Below are 27,612 nucleotides of genomic sequence, written 5' to 3' on the forward strand. Positions count from 1 at the left end.
AGTAGAATTTTCAGGTGCTGTCCAGCACAGGGGAGACAAAGTTTAGATTCACATCCTTACAAGTGAGAGGGGCTTGGTAAACATCTCAGCCTTTCTATGGAAACCCCAGAAGGACTATGTGTGAGAATAAAAACTACTCCCCAAAACTAAGCGATTCATTGTAGGACTAAGAAAACACTAAAAATAGATCCACTCTAAAAAAGAAAAACCAAGCCTCCAAGGTTACCTGCCAATAATTTAACTGCATACTACACCTTAACTTAAGATAGCAGAATACAACATCTAAATAACCCATCACTTTGAATATTCAAGATAAAAATCACTACACAGGATGATATGAGCTATAGTCAAGGGAAAAGTCAGTCAACAGAAATTTACCAATAAATGCACAAGGAAGCTAAAGTAACTATGATTAATATGTTAAAGAATATACAGGGTATTATATAAAGAAATTATGGAAATTTTCAGTAGGGATTTGAAAGTAAAAAATAGGTTATAACTGAAAAATATAATTTTGAGTGTTATTAATAACTGATTGAGGCTTCTGGGAAGATGCTGGAAGAGTAAAACGCGGAGATCACCTTACTCCCCACAGATACACCAGAAATACATCTACACGTGGAACAACTCCTACAGAACACCTACTGAACGCTGGCAGAAGAACTCAGACCTCCCAAAAGGCAAGAAAATCCCCACGTACGTGGGTAGTGCAAAAGAAAGAAGAAAAAACAGAGACAAAACAATAGGGACGGAACCTGCACCAGTAGGAGGGAGCTGTGAAGGAGGGAAGGTTTCCATACACCAGAAGCCCCTTGGCGGGCAGAGACTGCAGGTGGCGAAGGGGGAAAGCTGCGGAGCCACGGAGGAGAGCACAGCGACAGGGGTGCGGAGGGCAAAGCGGGGAGATTCCCGCACAGAGTATCAGGGCCGACCAGCACTCACCAGCTCAAGACGCTTGACTGCTCACCCGCCGGGGCGGGCGGGGCTGGGAGCTGAGGCTCGGGCTTCGGTCGGATGCAGGGAGAGGACTGAGATCGGTGGCATGAACACAGCCTGCAGGGGGCCGGCTACCCGGGAGGGAGTCCAGGGAAAAGTCTGGACCTGCCAAAGAGGCAAGAGACTTTTCCTTCCCTCTCTGTTTCCTGGTGCGCGAGGAGAGGGGATTCAGAGCGCTGCTTGAAGGAGCTCCAGAGACAGGCACGAGCCGCAGCTAAAAGCGCGGACCCCAGAGACGGGCATAAGACTCTAAGGCTGTTGCTGCCACCACCAAGAAGCCCGTGTGGGAGCACAGGTCACTATCCACACCCCCTTCCGGGGAGCCTGTGCAGCCCGCTTGGGAGAACACACAGCGCGCCTTAGTCTGCTGCAACATCACACTGGCCTCTGCCGCCACAGGCTCGCCCCGCACTCCATGCCCCTCCCTCCCCCCCGCGGCCTGAGTGAGCCAGAGCCCCCGAGTCAGCGGCTCCTTTAAACCCGCCCTGTCTGAGCGAAGAACAGCTGCCCTCCGGCGACCTACACGCAGAGGCGGGGCCAAATCCAAAGCTGAGCGCCTGGGAGCTGTGAGAACAAAGAAGAGAAAGGGAAATCTCTCCCAGCAGCCGCAGAAGCAGCGGATTAAAGCTCCACAGTCAACTTGATGTACCCTGCATCTGTGGAACACATGAATAGACAACGAATCATCCCAAATTGAGGAGGTGGATTTTGAGAGCAAGATTTATGATTTTTTTCCCTTTTCCTCTTTTTGTGAATGTGTATGTGTATGCCTCTGTGTGAGATTTTGTCTGTATAGCTTTGCTTCCACCATTTGTCCTAGGGTTCCATCCTTCCTTTTTTTTTGTTGTTGTTGTTGTTTTTAAATTTTTTTTCTTAATAATTATTTTTTATTTTAATAACCTTATTTTATTTTACTTTATCTTCTTTCTTTCTTTTATTCTTCCTTCCCTCCTTCCTCCCTCCCTCACTCCTTTCTATCTTTCTTTCTTTCTTTCTTCCTTTCTTTCTTTCTTTCTTTCTTTCTACTACTACTAATTCTTTCTTTCTACTTTTTCTGCCTTTTATTCTGAGCCGTGTAGATGAAAGGCTCTTGGTGCTGCAGTCAGGAGTCAGTGCTCTGCCTCTGAGGTGGGACAGCCAACTTCAGGACACTGGTCCACAAGAGACCTCCCAGCTCCACATAATATCAAATGGCGAAAATCTCCCAGAGATCTCCATCTCAACGCCAGCACCCAGCTTCACTCAACGACCAGCAAGCTATAGTGCTGGACATCCTATGCCAAACAACTAGTAAGACAGGAACACAACCCCACCCATTAGCAGAGAGGCTGCCTAAAATCATAATAAGGCCACAGACACCCCAAAACACACCACCAGACGTGGACCTGCCCACCAGAAAGAAAAGATCCAGCCTCATCCACCAGAACACAGGCACTAGTCCCCTCCACCAGGAAGTGTACACAAACCACTGAACCAACCTTAGCCACTGGGGACAGACACCAAAAACAATGGGAACTACGAACCTGCAGCCTGCAAAAAGGAGACCCCAAACACAGTAAGATAAGCAAAAGAGAAGACAGAAAAGCACACAGCAGATGAAGGAGCAAGATAAAAACCCACCAGACCTAACAATTAAAGAGGAAATAGGCAGTCTACCTGGAAAAGAATTCAGAATAATGATGGTAAAGATGATTCAAAATCTTGGAAATAGAAGAGACAAAATGCAAGTAACATTTAACAAGGACCTAGAAGAACTAAAGATGAAGAAAACAAGGATGAACAACACACTAAATGAAATTAAAAATACTCTAGATGGGATCAATAGCAGAATAACTGAGGCAGAAGAATGGATAAGTGACCTGAAAGATAAAATAGTGGAAATAACTACTGCAGACCAGAATAAAGAAAAAAGAATGAAAAGAACTGAAGACAGTCTCAGAGACCTCTGGGACAACATTAAACGTACCAACATTCGAATTATAGGGGTTCCAGAAGAAGAAGAGAAAAAGAAAGGGACTGAGAAAATATTTGAAGAGATTATAGTTGAAAACTTCCCTAATATGGGAAAGGAAATAGGTAACCAAGTCCAGGAAGCACAGAGAGTCCCATACAGTATAAATCCAAGGAGAAATACGCCAAGACACATATTAATCAAACGGTCAAAAATTAAATACAAAGAAAACATATTAAAAGCAGCAAGGGAAAAACAACAAATAACACACAAGGGAATCCCCATAAGGTTAACAGCTGACCTTTCAGCAGAAACTGCAAGCCAGAAGGGACTGGCAGGACACACTTAGAGTGATGAAGGAGAAAAACCTGCAACCAAGATTACTCTACCCAGCAAGGACCTCATTCAGATTTGATGGAGAAATTAAAACTTTACAGACAAGCAAAAGCTGAGAGAGTTCAGCACCACCAAACCAGCTTTACAACAACTGATAAAGGAACTTCTCTAGGCAAGAAACACAAGAGAAGGAAAAGACCTACAACAGCGAACCCAGAACAATTAAGAAAATGTCAATAGGAACATACATATCAATAATTACCTTAAATGTAAATGGACAAAATGCTCCCACCAAAACACACAGATTGGCTGAATGGATACAAAAACAAGACCCATATATTTGCTGGCTAGAAGAGACCCACTTCAGACCTAGAGACACATACAGACCGAAAGTAAGGGGATGGAAAAAGATATTTCATGCAAATGGAAACCAAAAGATAGCTGGAGTATCAATTCTCATATCAGACAAAATAGACTTTAAAATAAAGACTATTAGAAGACACAAAGAAAGACATTACATAATGATCAAGGGATTGATCTAAGAAGAAGATATAACAATTGTAAATATTTATGCACCCAACATAGGAGCAACTCAATACATAAGGCAAATGCTAACAGCCATAAAAGGGGAAATCGACAGTAACACATTCATAGTAGGGGACATTAACACCCCACTTGCACCAATGGACAGATCATCCAAAATGAAAATAAATAAGGAAACACAATCTTTAATTGATACATTAAACAAGATGGACTTAATTGATATTTATAGGACATTCCATCCAAAAATAACAGAATACACATTTTTCTCAAGTGCTCATGGAACATTCTCCAGTATAGATCAGATCTTGGGTCACAAGTCAGCCTTGGTAAATTTAAGAAAATTGAAATCATATCAAGTATCTTTTCCGACCACAACGCTATGAGACTAGATATCAATTACAGGAAAAGATCTGTAAAAAATACAAACACATGGAGGCTAAACAATACACTACTTAATAACGAAGTGATCACTGAAGAAGTCAAAGAGGAAATTAAAAAATACCTAGAAACAAATGACAATGGAGACATGACGACCCAAAATCTATAGGATGCAACAAAAGCAGTTCTAACAGGGAAGTTTATAGCAATACAGTCCTACCTTAAGAAACGGGAAACATCTCGAATAAACAACCTAACCTTGCACCTCAAGCAATTAGAGAAAGAAGAACTAAAAAACCCCAAAGTTAGCAGAAGGAAAGAAATCATAAAAATCAGATCAGAAATAAATGAAAAAGAAATGAAGGAAACAATAGCAAAGATCAATAAAACTAAAAGCTGGTTCTTTGAGAAGATAAACAAAATTGATAAACCATTAGCCAGACTCATCAAGAAAAAAAGGGAGAAGACTCAAATCAATAGAATCAGAAATGAAAAAGGAGAAGTAACAACTGACACTGCAGAAATACAAAAAATCATGAGGGATTACTACAAGCAACTCTATGCCAATAAAATGGACAATCTGGAAGAAATGGACAAATTCTTAGAAATGCACAAACTGCCAAGACTGAATCAGGAAGAAATAGAAAATATGAACAGACCAATCACAAACACTGAAATTGAAACTGTGATTAAAAATCTTCCAACAAACAAAAGCCCAGGACCAGATGGCTTCACAGGCGAATTCTATCAAACATTTAGAGAAGAGCTAACACCTATCCTTCTCAAACTCTTCCAAAATATAGCAGAGGGAGGAACACTCCCAAACTCATTCTACGAGGCCACCATCACCTTGATACCAAAACCAGACAAGGATGTCACAAAGAAAGAAAACTACAGGCCAATATCACTGATGAACATAGATGCAAAAATCCTCAACAAAATACTAGCAAACAGAATCCAACAGCACATTAAAAGGATCATACACCATGATCAAGTGGGGTTTATTCCAGGAATGCAAGGATTCTTCAATATACGCAAATCTATCAATGTGATTAACCATATTAACAAATTGAAGGAGAAAAACCATATGATCATCTCAATAGATGCAGAGAAAGCTTTTGACAAAATTCAACACCCATTTATGATAAAAACCCTGCAGAAAGTAGGCATAGATGAAACTTTCCTCAACATAATAAAGGCCATATATGACAAACCCACAGCCAACATCGTCCTCAATGGCGAAAAACTGAAAGCATTTCCACTAAGGTCAGGAACAAGACAAGGTTGCCCACTCTCACCACTCTTATTCAACATAGTTTTGGAAGTTTTAGCCACAGCAATCAGAGAAGAAAAGGAAATAAAAGGAATCCAAATCGGAAAAGAAGAAGTAAAGCTGTCACTGTTTGCAGATGACATGATACTATACATAGAGAATCCTAAAGATGCTACCAGAAAACTACTAGAGCTAATCAATGAATTTGGTAAAGTAGCAGGATACAAAATTAATGCACAGAAATCTCTGGCATTCCTATATACTAATGATGAAAAATCTGAAAGTGAAATCAAGAAAACACTCCCATTTACCATTGCAACAAAAAGAATAAAATATCTAGGAATAAACCTACCTAAGGAGACAAAAGACCTGTATGCAGAAAATTATAAGACACTGATGAAAGAAATTAAAGATGATACAAATAGATGGAGAGATATACCATGTTCTTGGATTGGAAGAATCAACATTGTGAAAATGACTCTACTACCCAAAGCAATCTACAGATTCAATGCAATCCCTATCAAACTACCACTGGCATTTTTCACAGAACTAGAACAAAAAATTTCACAATTTGTATGGAAACACAAAAGACCCCGAATAGCCAAAGCAATCTTGAGAACGAAAAACGGAGCTGGAGGAATCAGGCTCCCTGACTTCAGACTATACTACAAAGCTGACTGTAATCAAGACAGTATGTACTGGCACAAAAACAGAAATATAGATCAATGGAATAGGATAGAAAGCCCAGAGATAAGCCCATGCACATATGGTCACCTTATCTTTGGTAAATGAGGCAGGAATGTATAGTGGAGAAAGCACAGCCTCTTCAATAAGTGCTGCTGGGAAAACTGGACAGGTACATGTAAAAGTATGAGATTAGATCACTCCCTAACACCATACACAAAAGAAGCTCAAAATGGATTAAAGATCTAAATGTAAGACCAGAAACTATCAAATTCTTATAGGAAAACATAGGCAGAACATTCTATGACATAAATCACAGCAAGATCCTTTCTGACCCACCTCCCAGAGAAATGGAAATAAAAACAAAAATAAACAAATGGGACCTAATGAAACTTCAAAGCTTTTGCACAGCTAAGGAAACCATAAACAAAACCAAAAGACAACCCTCAGAATGGGAGAAAATATTTGCAAATGAAGCAACTGACAAAGGATTAATCTCCAAAACTTACAATCAGCTCCTGCAGCCCAATGCCAAAAAAGCAAACAACCCAATCCAAAAATGGGCAGAAGACCTAAATAGACATTTTTCCAAAGAAGATATACAGACTGCCAACAAACACATGAAAGAATGCTCAACTTCATTAATCATTAGAGAAATGCAAATCAAAACTACAATGAGATATCATCTCATACCAGTCAGAATGGCCATCATCAAAAAATCTAGAAACAATAAATGCTGGAGAGGGTGTGGAGAAAAGGGAACCCTCTTGCACTGTTGTTGGGAATGTAAAGTGATACAGCCACTGTGGAGAACAGTATGGAGGTTCCTTAATAAACTACAAATAGAACTACCATATGATCCAGCAATCCCACTGCTGGGCATATACCCACAGAAAACCATAATTCAAAAAGAGTCATGTACCAAAATGTTCATTGTAGCTCTATTTACAATAGCCCGGAGATGGAAACAACCTAAGTGTCCATCATCGGATGAATGGATAAAGAAGATGTGGCACATGTATACAATGGAATATTACTCAGCCATAAAGAGAAACTAAACTGAGCTATTTGTAATGAGGTGGATAGACCTAGAGTCTGTCATACAGAGTGAGGTAAGTCAGAAAGAGAAAGATAAATACCGTGTGCTAACACATATATATGGAATTTAAGAAAAAAAAATGTCATGAAGAACCTAGGGGTAAGACAGGAATAAAGACACAGACCTACTAGAGAATGGACTTGAGGATATGGGGAGGGGGAAGGGCAAGCTGTGACAAAGCGAGAGAGAGGCATGGACATATATACACTACACAACGTAAGGTATATAGGTAGTGGGAGGCAGCCGCATAGCACAGGGAGATCAGCTCGGTGCTTTGTGACAGGCTGGAGGGATGGGATAGGGAGGGTTGGAGGGAGGGAGGCACAAGAGGGATGAGATATGGGAACATATGTATATGTATAGCTGATTCACTTTGTTATAAAGCAGAAACTAACACACCATTGTAAAGCAATTACACCCCAATAAAGATGTAAAAAAATAAATAAAATAACTGAACAGAATAAAAGAATGCATAAATGAATCTGAAGACAAAATAAAGCACAGAGAGAAAAACAAATTAGGAAAAATTGAATATTGAACTCTCATTCATTGCTGGTGGGAATGCAAAATGGTACAGCTACTTTGGAATACAGTTTGGCAATTACTTACAAAACTAAATGTACTCTTGCAATATAATTCAGCAATTGTGCTTCTTAGTATTTAAAGACCTGAAAACGTATGTCTACACAAAAATGTGCACACAGATGTTTAAAGCAGCATTAATTATAACTGCCGAAACTTAGAGGCAACCAAGACGTCCTTCAGTAACTGAATGCATAAATAAACTGTGATATATCCAGACAACTGAATATTATTCAGCACACACACACACACACACACACACACACACACACCCAGGGCTATCATATCATGACAAGACACAGAGGAATCTTAAATGCATATTGCTAAGTAAAAGAAGCCAGTCTGAAATGGCTATATACTGTATGAGTCCACCTATATGACATTTTGGAAAAGATAAAAACATAGAGACAGTAAAAGATCATGGTTGCCAGGGAATGGAGAGGAGGGAGAGAGGAATATGCAGAGCACAGAGGATGTTTAGGGCAGTGAAAATACTGTGTCTTATATCATAATGATGGACACATGTCGTAACTTGTCCAAATCATAGAATGTATGGATTTTGTGTGAATATAATGTGTCAATGGAGGTTCATCAATTGTAATAACTGTACCACTTTGATAGGGGATGTTGATAATGGGGAAGTCTGTGCATCTGTGGGGGCAGGAGTTATTTGGAAAACCTCTGTACCTTCCCTCAATTTTGCTATGAATTTTAAACTACTCTAAAAGTCTTAATTCTTCTTTTTTTTTTTCTCCGTATGTGGGCCTCTCACTGTCATGGCCTCTCCCATTGCGGAACACAGGCTCCAGACGCACAGGCTCAGCGGCCATGGCTCACGGGCCCAGCCGCTCCGCGGCACGTGGGATCTTCCCGGACTGGGGCACGAACCCGTGTCCCCTGCATCGGCAGACGGACTCTCAACCACTGCGCCACCAGGGAAGCCCATAAAAGTCTTAATTCTTTAAAAAAAAATCTATAAAGTTTTTAAAGAAATTGACAAGCTGATTTTTAAAATTTATATGCAAATGACTAGAATAGTCAAAATAGCCTTGAAAAAGTTGAACAAAGTTGGAGGACTTATATTTACTTTAAAGCTACAATATCAAATAAGTATGGTGTTGAGATAAGAATACATAATGAAACATACCTAAGGAACAAATATGTAAGAATACATAATGGAACAGAATACAAAGTCCAGAAATAGGCTCACCCTTATGTTGTAAATTTGTTTTTACAAATGTATCAGAACAACCCACTGGGCAAACACAGGAAAGTCTTCTCTACAAATGGTACTGAAACAACTGGATATCTGGTGGAAAAAAAAAAATTGAACCTTGATTCCTACCTCAAATTATACATACAAATTAATTTGAGATAAATCATTGACCCAACATGAAAAGTAAAACTGTAACACTTCTGAAAGAAAATTATAATATACCTTCACAAACTTTGGTAGACATGAATTTTTACACAAGATTCAGAAACTATAAACCATAAAAATAAAAAACTGATAAATTAGACATCATCAGAACTCAAACTTGCTCACCAAGAAAACACCACTAGTAATATGAAGAGGCCAGCCACAGACTGGGTAAAAGCATTCACAATATATATATCTGTAAGGGATCATGTCCAGAATATTTAAAGAACTTCTGTAACTCAATGATAAGATGGACAACCAAATAAAGAGTAGGAAAAAGACACTTCATGTAAAAAATATTAAAATGACCAATGTGCATCAAAAGTGCTCAAAATGTTCGCTCAGGAAAATGCAAATTAAAACTATAATAAGATGCTACCACCCACATGCTAAAACGGCTAAAAGTAAAAAAGAGTTCATCTACCAAGTGTTGGTGATGATGTGGAACACCCGATACTCTCACATGTTGCAGGTGGAGTATGAAATGATACAGCCACTTTGCAAAACTCTTTACTAGTTACTTGTAAAGTTAAACATGTACAACCGTATGACCCAGCAATATCACTTCTAGGTATTTACCCAAAAGAAATGAAAACTTATTTCTACAAAAGACTGTAGAAGAATGTTCACAGCAACTTTATTTACAATAGCCCCAAACTAGAAACAACCCAAATGTCCATCAGCAAGTGAATGGTTGAACAAATTGATATACTCATGCAATGGAATATCACCTGGCAATAAAAAGAAACAAATCACTAGTACATGCAATGTAGATGAATCTCAAAATCATGCTGAAAGAAAAAAGTCAAACACAAAGCATAATTCCATTTATCTAAAGTTTGAGAAGAGGTAAAACTAAAATCTAGTGATAGAATTCACAATAATGGTTGTATGGGTTGGTTGGAAAGGAGGATGGAGAGTGATGGGAAGAGGTCATGAGGGAACTTACTGGGGTGATGGAAAAGTTCTAAATCGTAATAGGTTCGTTGCTTTATGGGTATACATTTGTCAAACTCTTTAAACTCTATAATTAGTATCTGTACATTTTATTGTACATAAGTTGTACCTCACAGAAATAATAAAAACCTAACATCTCTTTAAGTGACTACAAACTGGATCGTTCTAGCCATGTTTATAATAAGATCTGGTAACTATGGCTAAATCTATCAAATTTACCAAAAATATCTAAAATTTACTGAACTTATACAGGGCTTTCCCAACAGTTTCAACAGAGAAAATTAACAGATGATAGAATATAGACTGCAACCAAATACAAGCAGCAAAACTCAAAAACAAGATCATCATGAGAAAGTACCTCCAAGAAATAACTTCAGTAGAACTAAATATACTCAGGAAAAAAAGAAAAGACTGAGACAATGATATCAATTAAACAATGGCATTTCTAATCAGCCTATCAATTCTGTTATTATTTATTTATAATATTTCATGCTTTCTGTATTAATACTGTAAGAATTAAAACAAAATGATATGACCAGATGATTTAAATTTCTAAAAGAGCAGTTTGCTGATGAACTCTAGATGATTTGGCCATGAGATCACTCTGCCTGTAGTTAGATCTGGCCAATCCAAAGAACCAATTACACTGTATATTCTTTTTTTTTATTTTTGAATTTTATTTTATTTTTTTTATACAGCAGGTTCTTATTAGTCATCAGTTTTATACACATCAGTGTATACATGTCAATCCCAATTGCCCAATTCATCACACATCACCCCCAGCCCCCCACGGCTTTCGCCCCTTGGTGTCCATACGTTTGTTCTCTACATTTGTGTCTCAATTTCTGCCCTGCAAACCGGTTCATCTGTACCCTTTTCCTAGGTTCCACATATATGCGTTAATATACAATATTTGGTTTTCTCTTTCTGACTTACTTCACTCTGTATGACAGTCTCTAGATCCATCCACGTCTCAACAAATGACCCAATTTCGTTCCTTTTTATGGCTGAGTAGTATTCCATTGTATATATGTACAACATCTTTATCCATTCATCTGTCGATGGGCATTTAGGTTGTTTCCATTACCTGGCATTTAATAGTGCTGCAATGAACATTGGGGTGCATGTGTCTTTTTGAATTGTGGTTTTCTCTGGGTATATGCCCAGTAGTGGGATTGCTGGATCATATGATAATTCTATTTTTAGTTTTTTAAGGAACCTCCATACTGTTCTCCATAGTGGCTTTATCAGTTTACATTCCCACCAACAGTGCAAGAGGGTTCCCTTTTCTCCACACCCTCTGCAGCATTTGTTGTTTGTAGATTTTCTGATGAAGCCCATTCTAACTGGTGTGAGGTGATATCTCATTGTAGTTTTGATTTGCATTTCTCGAATAATTAGTGATGTTGAGCAGCTTTTCATCTGCTACTTGGCCATCTGTATGTCTTCATTGGAGAAATGTCTATTTAGGCCTTTTGCCCATTTTTGGATTGGGTTGTTTGTTTATTTTAATATTGAGCTGCATGAGCTGTTTATATATTTTGGAGATTAATCCTTTGTTCATTCATTTGCGAATATTTTCTCCCATTCTGAGGGTTGTCTTTTTGTCTTCTTTATGATTTCCTTTGCTGTGCAAAAGCTTTTAAGTTTCATTAGGTCTCATTTGTTTATTTTTGTTTTTATTACCATTACTGTAGGAGGTGGATCAAAAAAGATCTTGCTGTGATTTATGTCAAAGAGTGTTCTTCCTATGTTTTCCTCTAAGAGTTTTAAAGTGTCCGGTCTTACATTTAGGTCTCAAATCCATTTTGAGTTTATTTTTGTGTATGGTGTTAGGGAGTGTTCTAATTTCATTCTTTTACATGTAGCTGTCCAGTTGTCCCAGAACTACTTGTTGAAGAGACTGTCTTTTCTCCATTGTTTATCCTTGCCTCCTTTGTCACAGATTAGTTGACCATAGGTGTGTGGGTTTACCTCTGGGCTTTCTATCTTGTTACATTGATCTATGATTCTATTTTTGTGTCAGTACCATATTGTCTTGATGACTGTAGCTTTGTAGTATAGTCTGAAGGCAGGGAGTCTGATTCCTCCAGCTACGTTTTTTTCCTTCAAGACTGCTTTGGCTATTCGGGGTCTGTTGTGTCTCCATACAAATTTTAAGATATATTGTTCTAGTTCCATAAAAAATGCCATTGGTAATTTGATAGGGATTGCACTGAATCTGCAGATTGCTTTGGGTAGTATAGTCATTTCAACAATATTGATTCTATCAATCCAAGAATATGGTATATCTCTCCATCTGTTGGTATCATCTTTAATTTATTTCATCAGTGTCTTATAGTTTTCTGCATACAAGTCTTTTGTCTCCCTAGGAAGGTTTATTTCTAGGTATTTTATTCTTTTTGTTGCAATGGTAAATGGGGGTGTTTCCTTAATTTCTCTTTCAGATCTTTCATCATTAGTGTATAGGAATACAAGAGATTTCTGTGCATTAATTTTGTATCTTGCAACTTTACCAAATTCATTGATTAGCTCTAGTAGTTTTCTGGTGGCATCTTTAGGATTCTCTAGGTATAGTATCATGTCATTTGCAAACAGTGACAGTTTTACTTCTTCTTTTCCAAGTTGTATTCCTTTTATTTCTTTTTCTTTTCTGATTGCTATGGCTAGGACTTCCAAAACCATGTTGAATAATAGTGGTGAAGTGGACATCCTTGTTTTGTTCCTGATCTTAGAGGAAATGGTTTCAGCTTTTACCATTGAGAATGATGTTTGCTGTGGGTTTGTTGTATATGGCCTTTATTATGTTGAGGTATGTTCCCTCTATGCCCACTTTCTGGAGAGTTTTTATCATAAATAGGTGTTGAATTTTGTCAAAAGCTTTTTCTGCATCTATTGAGATGATCATATGGTTTTAATTCTTCAATTTTTTAATATGGAGTATCACATTGATTGATTTGCGTATATTGAAGAATCCTTGCATCCCTGGGATAAATCCCACTTGATCATGGTGTATGATCCTTTAAATGTGTCATTGGATTCTGTTTGCTAGTATTTTGTTGAGGATTTTTGCATTTATATTTATATTCATCAGTGATATTGGTCTGTAATTTTCTTTTTTGTAATATCCTTGTCTGGTTTTGGTATCAGGGTGATGGTGGTGACATAGAATGAGTTTGGGAGTGTCCTTTCCTCTGCAATTTTTTGGAGGAGTTTGAGAAGGATGGGTGTTAGCTCTTCTCTAAATGTTTGATAGAATTCCCTGGTGAAGCCATCTGGTCCTGGACTTTTGTTTGATGGAAGACTTTTAATCACAGTTTCAATTTCATTACTTGTGATTGGTCTGTTCATATTTTCTATTTCTTCCTGGTTCAGTCTTGGAAGGTTATACCTTTCTAAGAATTTGTCCATTTCTTCCAGGTTGTCCATTTTATTGGCATACAGTTGCTTGTAGTAGTCTCTTAGGATTCCTTGTATTTCTGTGGTGTCTCTTGTAACTTCTCCTTTTTCATTTCTAATTCTATTGATTTGAGTCCTCTCCCTGTTTTTCTTGATGAGTCTGGCTAGTGGTTTATCAATTTTGCTTATCTTCTAAAAGAACCAGCTTTTACTTTTATTGATCCTTGCTACTGCTTTCTTTGTTTCTATTTCATTCATTTCTGCTCTGAACATTATAATTTCTTTCCTTCTTCTAACTTTGGGTTTTGTTTGTTCTTTCTTTAGTTCCTTCAGGCGTAAGGTTAGATTGTTTGAGATTTTTCTTCTTTCTTGAGGTAGGCTTGTATAGCTATAAACTTCCCTCTTAGAACTGCTTTTGCTGCATCCCATAGGTTTAGGGTGATCGTGTTTTCACTCTCATTTGTCTCTAGGTATTTTTTGATTTCTTCAGTTATGTCATGGTTATTTAGTAACGTCATGTTTAGCCTCCATGTGTTTGTGTTTTTTACCTTTCTTCCCCTGTAATTCATTTTTTTGTTTGTTTATTTCTTTGCAGTACACGGGCCTCTCACTGTTGTGGCCTCTCCCATTGCGGAGCACAGGCTCCGGACCTGCAGGCTCAGTGGCCATGGCTCACGGGCCTAGCCGCTCCACAGCATGTGGGATCTTCCTGGCTTGTGGCACGAACCCATGTCCCCTGCATCGGCAGGCCGACTCTCAACCACTGCGCCACCAGGGAAGTCTTGTAATTTATTTTTAATCTCATAGCATTGTGGTTGGAAAACATGCTTGATATGCTTTCAATTTTCTTAAATTTACTGAGGCTTGATTTGTGACCAAAGATGTGATCTATCCTGGAGAATATTCCATGTGCACTTGAGAAGAAAGTGTAATCTGCTGTTTTAGAGTGGAATGTCCTATAAATATCAATTAAATCTGTGTGGTCTACTGTGTCATTTAAGGCTTGTGTTTCCTTATTAATTATCTGTTTGGATGATCTGTCCATTGGTGTAAGTGAGGTGTTAAATCCCCCACTATTATGGTGTTACTGTCGATTTCCTCTTTTAGAGCTGTTAGAAGTTTCCTTGTGTATTGGGGTGCTCCTATGTTGGGTGCATATATATTTATAATTGTTATATCTTCTTCTTAGATTGATCCCTTGATCATTATGTAGTGTCCTTCCTTGTCTCTTGTAACTTTTTTGTTGTTGTTGTTGTTGTACGCGGGCCTCTCACTGTTGTGACCTCTCCCGTTGCAGAACACAGGCTCCAAACGTGCAGGCTCAGCAGCCATGGCTCACGGGGCTAGCCGCTCCACGGCATGTGGTATATTCCCAGACCGGGGCACGAACCCGTGTCCCCTGCATCAGCAGGCGGACTCTCAACCACTGCACCACCAGGGAAGCCCTGTAACATTCTTTTTTTAAAGTCTATTTTATCTGATATAAGTATTGATACTCCAGCTTTCTTTTGATTTCCATTTGCATGGAATAACTTTTTCCATCCCCTCCCTTTCAGTCTGTATGTGTCCCTAGGTCTGAAGTGGGTCTCTTGTAGACAGCATATATACGGGTCTTGTTTTTGTATCCATTCAGCCATGCTGTGTGTTTTGGCTGGAACATTTAATCTATTCATGTGTAAGGTAATTGTCGATATGCATATTCCTATGACCATTTTCTTAATTGTTTTCCATTTGTTTTTGTAGGTCCTTTTCTTCTTTTGTGTTTCCCACTTACAGAAGTTCCTTTAGCATTTGTTGTAGAGCTGGTTTGGTGGTGATGAATTCTCTTAGCTTTTGCTTGTCTGTAAAGCTTTTGATTTCTCCATAGAGTCTGAATGAGATCCTTGCCGGGTAGAGTAATCTTGGTTGTAGGTTCTTCCCTTTCATTACTTTAAGTATATCATGCCACTCCCTTCTGGCTTGTAGAGTTTCTGCTGAGAAATCAGCTGTTAACCTTATGGGAGTTTGCTTGTATGTTGTCATTTTTCCCTTGCTGCTTTCAATAATTTTTCTTTGGCTTTAATTTTTGCCAATTTGATTACTATGTGTCTTGGATGTGTTTCTCCTTGGATTTTTCCTGTCTGGGACTCGCTGCACTTCCTGGACTTGGGTGGCTATTTCCTTTCCCATGTTAGGGAAGTTTTCAACTCTAATCTCTGCAAGTATTTTCTCTAGTCCTTTCTCTATCTCTTCTTCTTCTGGGAGCCCTATAATACGAATGTTTTTGCATTTAATGTTGTCCCAGAGGTCTTTTAGGCTGTCTTCATTTCTTTCCTTTCTTTTTTCTTTATTCTGTTCTGCAGCAGTGCATTCCAGCATTCTGTCTTCCAGGTCACTTATCTGTTCTTCTGCCTCAGTTATTCTGCTATTGATTCTTTCTAGTGTAGTTTTCATTTCAGTTATTGTATTGTTCATCTCTGTTTGTTCTTTAATTCTTCTAGGTCTTTGTTAAACATTTCTTGCATCTTCTCGATCTTTGCCCCCATTCTTTTTCCAAGGTCCTGGATCATCTTCACTATCATTTTTCTGAATTCTTTTTCTGGAAGTTTGCCTATCTCCACTTCATTTAGTTGTTTCTCTGGGGTTTTATCTTGTTCCTTCATCTGGTACATAGCCCTCTGCCTTTTCATCTTGTCTATCTTTCTGTGAATGTGGTTTTTGTTCAACAGGCCACGGGATTGTAGTTGTTCTTGCTTCTGCTGTCTGCCCTCTGGGGGATGAGGCTATTTAAGAGGCTTATGCAAGTTTCCTGATGGGAGGGACGAGTGGTGGGTAGAGATGGCTGCTGTTCTGGTGGGCAGAGCTCAGTAAAACTTTAATCTGCTTGAATGTTGATGGGTGGGGCTGGGTTATGTCCCTGTTGGTTGTTTAGCCTGAGGCAACCCAACACTGGAGCCTTCCTGGGCTTTTGGTGGGGCTAATGGTAGACTCTGGGAGGGCTCATGCCAAGGATTACTTCCCAGAACTTCTGCTGCCAGTGTCCTTGTCCCCATGGTGAGCCACAGCCACCCCCTGCCTCTGCAGGAGACGCTCCAACACTAGCAGGTAGGTCTGGTTCAATCTCCCCTGGGGTCACTGCTCCTTCCCCTGGGTCCCACTGCACTCACTACTTTGTGTGTGCCCTCCAAGAGTGGAGTCTCTGTTTGCCCCTGTCCTGTCAAAGTCCTGCAGTCAAATCCCACTAGGCTTCAAAGTCTTATTCTCTAGGAATTCCTCCTCCCGTTGCCAGACCCCCAGTTGGGAAGCCTGACATGGGGCTCAGAACCTTCACTCCAGTGGGTAGACTTCTGTGGTATAAGTGTTCTCCAGTCTTTGTGTCACCCACCCAGCAGGTATGCGATTAGATTTTGATGTGATTTCACCCCTCCTACCATCTCATTGTGGCTTCTCCTTTGTCTTTGGATGTGGGGTATATTTTTTGGTGATTTCCAGTGTCTTCCTGTCGATGATTGTCCAGCAGCTACTTGTGATTCTGGTGTTCTCACAAGAGGGAGTGAGAGCACGTCCTTCTACTCTGCCATCTTGTTTCAGGCCCTTCTGACCTACACCATATATTCTTGCATTTGCATAAAGCTGGGTTTATTTGCAACCCTCCTCCCCTCCTTCTGGGAGGTAAAGGCCAGGAAATGAAAGGTTATTTTCTGCTTGGAAGATCTTGTAAGAAGAACTTGATAGTTTCACACAGAGGTGCTCCGTTCATAATCACAACACCTAACAGTGGACTGGCTGTTCAGAGCTGCTTTAAATTCAAATGGGAAGACTAACAAACATCTCCAAAGTATTCCTAACCCCCAATCTCTTTTAAAAATCAATTGTTTTCAAAACCCCTCTTTATGTTTCTATAGCAAACAGCTGCACAAATAAACAAAGTAAAATATCATGCTATGTAGATGCTCTGTGTAGAGCCTGAAGGAAGCTACAAAACTGAAGAATTCTTTCACAATTTCTAACACATAATGCAGGACAAGAGGAGATTATACCATGTGTTGTACCACATGGTCTCCTAGCTGCACGAGCCATTAGAATTTGACCGATTTCAAGGTCTTCCAGATCTTGTGATACAGGCATTCTACCATATTACACAAACTATCCTTGTAGTATATACATTTTACACCATGTCCTCTTTGACAACTGATGTAAGGTATACCATAATAAATTGGAGGAATTTAACTGCCATTGAACGTAACTGATATACAATTTCCTAATAAACTCAAATGAAGAGATAATTTCTTGATATATTCTTTCTTTTTAAATCAGCAGTAAGAGAAGTATATTCCTAAAATATTGTAAATGGGGCATGTTATTACAGCTGAATTATTATGAAACGCTTCTTTTCATGTACTCATACTGGCTTGAAACAGCAAGGAATCTGTGGCTCACTAATAAATGCATGGTAATCACATGGTTTCTTATTTTCTAGATGACTTCATGGATTATTTAATTTTAAATATCCTCTACACTTAAAGGTGATTAAAAGCCAAATACTGCGACAACCATGGAACAATGCATTCTATGGTTAATGTGCTCTGGTTATTTATAGTGGGATGTTTTGAAATATCTGAGAAATCTAGAAAACAGGAAACCTTATTGAAACTACAACTTCTTTAGTCTTGAAATAATCCAACCATAAAACCCAGTGTTATTTGAGGTAGGACTCATAGGCTTAAATTCCCTTTCCCATCTCTATTCATATAAGGCCTACTTTTCTTTCTCTTGTTGCTATTTTTAATTTTTCATCTCCTACTTATTTTCTTTGGATTTTTAATGCATTTTTTTCTTCTTTTATATGCCTGCCAATGAATTCTTAAGTATTACCTTCTCCCTTGTGACTACATCTCAGCTAGGGAAGATAGTGAATTCCAAATATTTTGATGCTCTGCATCTTGAACCATTAATTAATTATTTGATTCAGCCTCTGTGGCAAAATCCCACCATGACCCAGCACTCACATAAAATGTAACTATTATCAAGTAAATAAATGACCTCAGTAATTTTACACAACTGGCTGTCTAGAAGGTCCAAAGGTCTAGCTGCTTGTAGACGGTCATCTTTTCCTCATGTCTTCACATGGTCTTCCCTCTGCACATCTTTAAGACAGGTTACGTGTGTGATTCGACTGTGCATTCCCCACATATTTAACATGGTGCCTAGTGGACAGTTGTAGCAAACAAATTCATGTTAAATAAATAGATTTGCATTTGTCCTGTTTGATTTTGTTACCACAAACTCAATGAAGCCTAATTATTTTATATTCCTCTTTAAACTGTTCTAATAAAAAATCTTCAATTTGACCACATTATAATTATTAGTTTGACCTCCTTCTTTTATATCCTATATGGACAAATTAGTATCCATATCTTGCAAAATCTGACAATATTTTAAAACCTTTTCTTTTTTCTTTGTATACAAGTCAGATCTTTGGGTTTTGGGGGATTTTGCGGTACGCTGGCTTCTCACTGTTGTGGCGTCTCCCGTTGCAGAGCACAGGCTCCAGACGCGTAGGCTCACGGGCCCAGCTGCTCCGCGGCATGTGGGATCTTCCCGGACTGGGGCACGAACCCGTGCCCCCTGCATTGGAAGGCGGACTCTCAACCACTGCGCCACCAGGGAAGCCCCTTTGGGGGTTTTTAATTGGTGCTTTTCTGTTGTTTTGATTTAGTGGCGACTCTTGTTTTAATTTTCACCATATATGTATATCTGAATATATATTTATGTATATACATGTATATTTGAAGATCAGAAGCATATGTAAATCCTTCTTTTCAGCATATATTGTAAATATTTGGCAGACAATATTCCAATCAAAATTCTTACATGAATTCAATAGCCATTGACCATTATAAATCCAGAAAAATCATATTGTTATGTGGTAGGTTGTTAGAAAAAACCTAAGAGAGCTTTAACTAAGGGGCCAGGGACATTACTATGCATTTGTCTATTTAACCTTGATTCAAGCAATAAGAGCATTGTGAGAATTTCTATGGAAGCTCAACCACCCAACATAAAGCCTAGTAAGATAATAATAAAAATCCTCATCCACCTCTACAGGCCTCTTAACACCTGCCACCCAGCGAACATTCTTGTGGAGCCCAACTCCCAACTCCCTCCTCACATGCTTATTGTTACTTGTGACAAGGTCCATGAACCATTCTAAAGATACTGTCCACCCTTTAATATCGTGCACGACCCTAAATTATGCACAGCTGAGCCATCAGCAGCTAAGGAAAAGTTTCACAGAAGAGCTATTCATGATATAGCCCAAGATGCAACATGAAGACCAAAGGGCACATAAAGAATGAAGACTCAAAGAACAGAAAGTTGGAGCGAGACAGAGAGGCTCTTAAGAGAAAAGGAAACTTTGAGACGGCACTTATACGTGGGATTGAGACAAGTGACCCCGTTTATCTACACAGAACATGGATCCCTTTCCTGTTTGTATTCACTCAGATGCAGGTGAAGTGTATGAAGTTCATATTTTACCACATCTAGTCTGTTTCTATATTGAATTCCATGTAATGTTGTATTTCTGAGGGATACAAAGTAGTTTAATGATAATAGTATTTGAATTACACTCTTCCTTCAAAAAACATACACGCCAAGACAAAAACCCAATGTAAGTCAAACACAGCCCTAAATTTTTATGACTTGACATGCAGCCCACAGAACAAATAACTAACAATTCCAGTGACAATAATAGGAATCCCTTTAATTTTTATCACATTTTACAATTTAAAAAGCACTTCTACTAGAAGGTGAGTTTCATTTAAGCAACAATATTTAAAGCAGTTTCATAAAATTGTATAATGATTACCTCTATTGATAAAAAGACGTTTCTTGTAAAAAAGAACAGGGAAAAATGTAAATATAATGAAAAACACTTTAATAGCCCCCGCACCCCCCCACACGCAAACTGACAATAAAATGTTGATAAATTTCTTTTCAGGTGTATCTTTTTTTTCCCCTTATTTATTTATTTTAACATCTTTATTGGAGTATAGTTGCTTTACAATGGTGTGTTAGTTTCTGCTGTACAACAAAGTGAATAAGCTATACCTATACATATATCCCCATATCACCTCCCTCTTTCGTCTCCCTCCCATCCTCCCTATCCCACCCCTCTAGGTGGACACAAAGCACCGAGCTGATCTCCCTGTGCTATGCAGCTACTTCCCTCTAGCTGCCTATTTCACATTTAGTAGTATATATATATGTACATGCCACTCTCTCACTTCATCCAAGCTTACCCTCCTGCATTGCCATATCCTCAAGTCCATTCACTACATCGGCATCTTTATTCCTGTCCTGCGCCTAGGTTCTTCAGAACTTTTTTTTTTTTTAGATTCCATATATATGTGTTAGCATACGGTATTTGTTTTTCTCTTTCTGATTTACTTCACTCTCTATGACAGTCTCTAGGTCCACCCACCACACTACAAATAACTCAATTTTATTTCTTTTTATTGCTGAGTACTACTCCATGGTAAATATGTGCCATATCTTCTTTATCCATTCATCTGTCAATGGACACTTAGGTTGCTACCATGTCCTGGCTATTGTAAATAGTGCTGCAACGAACATTGTGGTACATGACTCTTTATCAAAAATAAGGTGACCATAAGTGCATGGGCTTATCTCTGGGCTTTCTATCCTGTTCCCTTGATCTATATTTCTGTTTTTGTGCCAGTACCATACTGGCTTGATTACTGTAGCTTTGTAGTATAGTCTGAAGTCAGGGAGCCAGATTCCTCCAGTTCTGTTTTTCTTTCTCAAGATTGCTTTGGCTATTCAGGGTCTTTTGTGTTTCCATACAAATTCCGAAACTTTTGTTCTAGTCCTGTGAAAAATGCCATTGGTAGTTTGATAGGGATTGCCTTGAATCTGTAGATTGCTTTGGGTAGTATAGTCATTTCCACAATTTTGATTCTTCCAATGCAAGAACATGGTATATCTCTCCATATGTTTGTAACATCCTTAATTTCTTTCATCAGTGTCTTATAGTTTCCTGCATGCAAGTCTTTTGTCTCCTTAGGTAGGTTTATTCCTAGGTATTTTATTCTTTTTGTTTCAGTGGTAAATGGGAGTGTTCCCTTAATTTCTATTTCAATTTTTCATCATTAGTGTACAGGAATGCAAGAGATTTCTGTGCATTAATTTTGTATCCTGCTACTTTACCAAATTCATTAATTACCTCTAGTAGTTTTCTGGTAGCATCTTTAGGATTCTCTATGTATAGTATCATGTCATCTGTAAACAGTGACAGTTTTAGTTCTTCTTTCCCATTTGGATTCCGTTTATTTCTTTTTCTTCTCTAATTGCCACGGCCAAAATTTCCAAAACTATGTTGAATAATAGTGGTGAGAGTGGGCAACCTTGTCTTGCTCCTGATCTTAGTGGAAATGGTTTCAGTTTCTCCCCATTGAGAAAGATGTTGTCTGTGGATTTGTCATATGTGGCCTTTATTATGTTGAGGTAAGTTCCTCTATGCCTACTTTCTAGAGGGTTTTTATCATAAATAGGTGTTGAATTTTCTCAAAAGCTTTTTCTGCATCTATTAAGATGATCATATGGTTTTTATCCTTCACTTTGCTAATATGGTTTATCACACTGATTGATTTGCATATATTGAAGAATCCTTGAATTCCTGGGATAAAACCCACTTGATCATGGTGTATAGTCCTTTTCATGGGCTGTGAAATTCTGTTTGCTATTATTTTGTTGAGTATTTTTGCATGTATGTTCATCAGTGATTTTGGCCTGTAGTTTCTTTTTTTGTGTAACATCTTTGTCTGGTTTTGGTATCAGGGTGAAGGCAGCCTTGTAGAATGAGTTTGGGAGTGTTCCTCCCTCTGGTATATTTTGGAAGAGTTTGAGAAGGATAGGTGTTAGCTCTTCTCTAAATGTTTGATAGAATTCACCTGTGAAGCCATCTGGTCCCGGGCTTTTGTTTGTTGGAAGATTTTTAACCACAGTTTCAATTTCACTGCTTGTGATTGGTCTGTTTATATTTTCTATTTCTTCCTGGTTCAGTCTCAGAAGGTTGTCTTCTCTAAGAATTTGTCCATTTCTTCCAGGTTGTCCATTTTATTGTCATATAGTTACTTGTAGTAATCTGTCATGACCCTTTATTTCTGCAGTGTCAGTTGTTACTTCTCCTTTTTCATTTCTAATTCTATTGATCTGAGTCTTCTCCCTTTTTTTCTTGATACGTCTGGCTTATGGTTTATCAATTTTGTTTATCTTCTCAAAGAACCAACTTTTAGTTTTATTGATATTTGCTATCATTTCCTTCATTTCTTTTTCATTTATTTCTGCTCTGATCTTTATGATTTCTTTCCTTCTGCTAACTGTGGAGGTTTTTTTGTTCTTCTTTCTCTAATTGCTTTAGGTGTAAGGTTAGGTTTTCTATTTCAGATGTTTGTTTCTTGAGGTAGGATTGTATTGCTATAAACTGCCCTCTTAGAACTGCTTTTGCTGCATCCCATAGGTTTTGGGTCATCGTGTTTTCATTGTCATTTGCTTCTAGGTATTTTTTGATTTCCTCTTTGATTTCTTCAGTGATCTCTTGGTTATTAAGGAGCATATTGTTTAGCCTCCATGTGTTTGTATTTATTCACAGATTTTTTGCTGTAATTGATATCTAGTCTCACAGTGTTGTGGTCGGAAAAGATACTTGATATGATTCCAATTTTCTTAAATTTACCAAGGCTTGATTTGTGACCCAAGATATGATCTATCCTGGAGAATGTTCCATGAGCAGTTGAGAAGAAAATGTATTCTGTTGTTTTTGGATGGAATGTCCTATAAATATCAATTAAGTCCATCTTGTTTAATGTGTCATTTAAAGTTTGTGTTTCCTTATATATTTTCATTTTGGATAATCTGTCCATTGGTGAAAGTAGGGTGTTAAACTTCCCTACAATTATTGTGTTACTGTTGATTTCCCCTTTTATGGCTGTTAGCCTTTGCCCTATGAGGTGCTCCTATGTTGGGTGCATAAATATTTACAGTTGTTACATCTTCTTCTTGGATTGATCCCTTGATCGTTATGTAGTGCCTTTCTTTGTCTCTTGTAATAGTCTTTATTTTAAAGTCTATTTTGTCTGATATGAGAATTGTTCATCCAGCTTTCCTTTGCTTTCCATGTGCATGGAATATTTTTTTCCATCCCTCACTGTCAGTCTGTAAGTGTCCCTAGGTCTGAAGTTGGTCTCTTGTAGACAGCATATATACGGGTCTTGTTTTTGTATCCATTCAGCCAGTGTATGTCTTTTTGTTGGAGCATTCTGTCCATTTACATTTAAGGTAGTTATCGATATGTATGTTCCTATTACCATTTTCTTCATTGTTTTTGGTTTGTTATTGTAGGCCTTTTCCTTCTCTTGTGTTTCCTGCCTAGAGAAGTTCCTTTAGCATTTGTTGTAAAGCTGGTTTGGTGGTGCTGAATTCTCTTAGCTTTTGCTTGTCTGTAAAGTTTTTCATTTCTCCTTCAAATCTGAATGAGACCCTTGCTGGCTAGAGTAATCTTGGTTGTAGGTTTTTCCCTTTCATCACTTTAAATATGTCCTGCCACTCCCTTCTGGCTTGCAGAGTTTCTGCTGAAAGATCAGCTGTTCACCTTATGGGGATTCCCTTGTATGTTATTTTTTGCTTTTCCCTTGCTGCTTTTAATATTTTTTCTTTGTATTTAATTTTTGATAGCAGATTAATATTGCCTTGGTGTGTTTCTCCTTGGATTTATCCTGTATGGGACTCTCTGTGGTCCCTGGACTTGACTGGCTGTTTTTCTTCCCATGTTAGGGAAGTTTTCAACTATAATCTCTTCAAATACTTTCTCAGGCCCTTTCTTTTTCTCTTCTTCTTCTGGGACACCTATAATTCAAATGTTGGTGTGTTTAATGTTGTCCCAGAGGTCTCTGAGACTGTCCTCAATTCTTTTCATTCTTTTTTCTTTATTCTGCTCTGCAGTAGTTATTTCCACTATTTTATCTTCCAGGTCACTTATCAATTCTTCTGCCTCAGTTATTCTGCTCTTGAATCCGTCTAGAGAATTTTTTTTTTTTTTTGCCGTATGTGGGCCTCTCACTGTTGTGGCCTCTCCCATTGTGGAGCACAGGCTCCGGACGAGCAGGCTCAACGGCCATGGCTCACGGGCCCAGCCGCTCCACAGCATGTGGGATCCTCCCAGACCGGGGCACGAACCCGTATCCCCTGCATCGGCAGGCGGACTCTCAACCACTGCGCCACCAGGGAGGCCCCTTCTAGAGAATTTTTAATTTCATTTACTGTGTTGTTCATCATTGTGTGTTTGCTCTTTATTTCTTCTATGTCCTTGTTAAACATTTATTTTCTCCATTCTATTTCCATGATTTGGATCATGTTTACTATCATTTCTCTGCATTATTTTTCAGGTAGATTGCTTATTTCTTCTTCATTTATTAGGTCTGGTGGGTTTTTACCTTGCTCCTTCATCTGCTGTGTGTTTTTCTGTCTTCTCATTTTGCTTAACTTACTGTCTTTGGGGTCTCCTTTTCACAGGCTGTAGGTTCGTAGTTCCCGTCGTTTATGGTGTCTGCCCCCAGTGAGTAATGTTGGTTCAGTGCATTGTGTAGGCTTCCTGGTGGAGGAGACTAGTGCCTGTGTTCTGGTGCATGAGGCTGGATCTTGTCTTTCTGGTGGTCAGGACCACGTCCTGTGGTGTGTTTTTGGGTGTCTGTGATCTTATTTTGGTTTTTGGCAGCGTCTCTGCTAATGGGTGGGGTTGTGTTCCTGTCTTGCTGGTTTTTTGACATGGGGTGTCCAGCACTGGAGCTTGCTGGTCATTGAGTGGAGCTGGGTCTTAGCGTTGAGAGGGAGCTCTCTGGGAGAGCTTTCGCTGTTTGATATTACATGGGGCTGGGAGTTCTTTTGGACCAATGTCCTGAACTCGGCTCTCCCACCTCAGAGGCTCACGCCTGACACCCAGCCAGAGTACCAAGATGCTGTCAGCCACATGGCAGACATCTCAACAGCCACAAAGGGAACAAGCAAGCATTTTTTTCTTTTTTTTTTTTTTGCCATATGCGGGCCTCTCACTGTTGCGGCCTCTCCGGTTGCGGAGCACAGGCTCTGGACGCGCAGGCTCAGTGGCCACGGCTCACGGGCCCAGCCGCTCCTCGGCGTGTGTGATCTTCCTGGACTGAGGCACGAACCCTTGTCTCCTGCATCGGCAGGTGGACTCTCAACCACTGCGCCACCAGGGAAGCCCCCAAGCAAGCATTTTAATAGCATTTTGAAAGTTCAGGGGCCAGTTGTATCTTATATAATAAGTATTTAATTTAAAATATATATATTATAAAATAAAACTTACAATATATACCTTGATTACTTAATAATCCATCAAACTGAGCATTTAGACTGTTTCTAATTGTTATTTAAATAATACTGTGATAAACATATACTACATATATAACTATACCTATCTCTGATTATTTCTTTAGTAATAATTTCTAGAAGTGGAAATGGTGAACAAAAAGTTATGAATATGTTTAAGTCTCTCCCCATATATTGCTGAAATAGTTGCCTAGAAATAATAGTACCAATGTATGCTTTCATCAATAGGCTATGAGACTATTCAACCTAATAGCTTCCTGAATCTTATCAGTTTTTTAAATTTCTGCCAAAACAAACAGCCAGAAAAAAAAAAAAAAAGCCACAGAAAACCACAACCTATCTGTTAAAAAGTTTTACAGATGTAAAAAATAAATTATATTTATAATTAATTTATGATGAGGTTTTTGTTTTGTTTTGTCTTTTTTGTCTGTGTGCCCCTGTAGATTATCAGTTTTATGAGGGCAAGTCTCCATGCTTGTTTGAGCCTAGCACAGGGCCTGGTACATAATTTGTGGTCAAAATTTTTATTGGGTGCATAAATGATTGTTTCTTTATTTACATCCACTTTTGTATATCAGCATTTTTGCTTGACTTGAAATGACAAAGTTTCTCTCTTTGACCAGACCCTAGTCAGGCTCCCCTGAGCCCTCTTCTTGACTAGGCCTCTACCTTGAGAACTGACAGACTCTCAACACAAATTATTTTATCCATCCCCCTCTCCTAACGTTAAGTGACCTAAACACTAAAATAGTTTCTAACAGTTCAAGGCTACACCCCTAGAATGATCCCAACCCCCTTAAAGTACCTGCCTGAGAAAGCTCAAAGATGCCAATATGATTTACTGTTTTTTCTAGCCAATGCCTGATAGGCCACTCACCAGTTTTTCTTAGAACATTTACAAGAAAGGGGCTTACCATTGTTACTAATTCCTCTATCCCTTGGAGATGTATACATTTCTCCTATAACTTCAGGAGTGTCTTTCTTGAGGACCAGAAAGCCATTCCTTTAAAATGTAATCTTCAGGAAGGATAGAGCCTGTGTATCTCAGCCTCTGTGGGAGGATAGAATCCTATCTTCAATAATTGTCAGCTAACACACAGCTGGCCCAATTAGCATCTACACTGACCAACCCTTTGTAATTTTTCACTTCCCCTACCCTGCAGAGCTCCCACTCAGCCCCCTCCCTACTCCCTCATTCTCTCTTTAAAACAGTCACCTCTGTACAAATTGAGTTCGGTTCACTCTGGACCCTCTTCCCTATTGCCATAGTATGTTACTGATTAAAATCTGTTCTTACCATTTTAACTAGTGTCTAGCTTCACTTATCTTTGACAGAAGCTTATCCTTGTCTTCTCTACCATCTTAGCTAATGTTAGTGAACCAAATATTCTAACAAAATTAGTTGTAACGTGCTTCTGCAGAGAGTTTTATGACAATGGTATCAATCAACTGGCATTTTCTGTGTGGTTTGATACTTTTTTGCTTACATTCCACCAGAAATATTGGGCTTATATATGGTTATAATTTGAATAACATTAGACAACTATTTCCAAGCATAAAATCCCAGAGGCCATTAAAAGCGACAG

Source organism: Lipotes vexillifer, unplaced genomic scaffold (genome assembly GCF_000442215.2).
Source record: "Lipotes vexillifer unplaced genomic scaffold, Lipotes_vexillifer_v1.1 scaffold648, whole genome shotgun sequence".
Classification (NCBI taxonomy): Eukaryota; Metazoa; Chordata; class Mammalia; order Artiodactyla; family Lipotidae; genus Lipotes; species Lipotes vexillifer.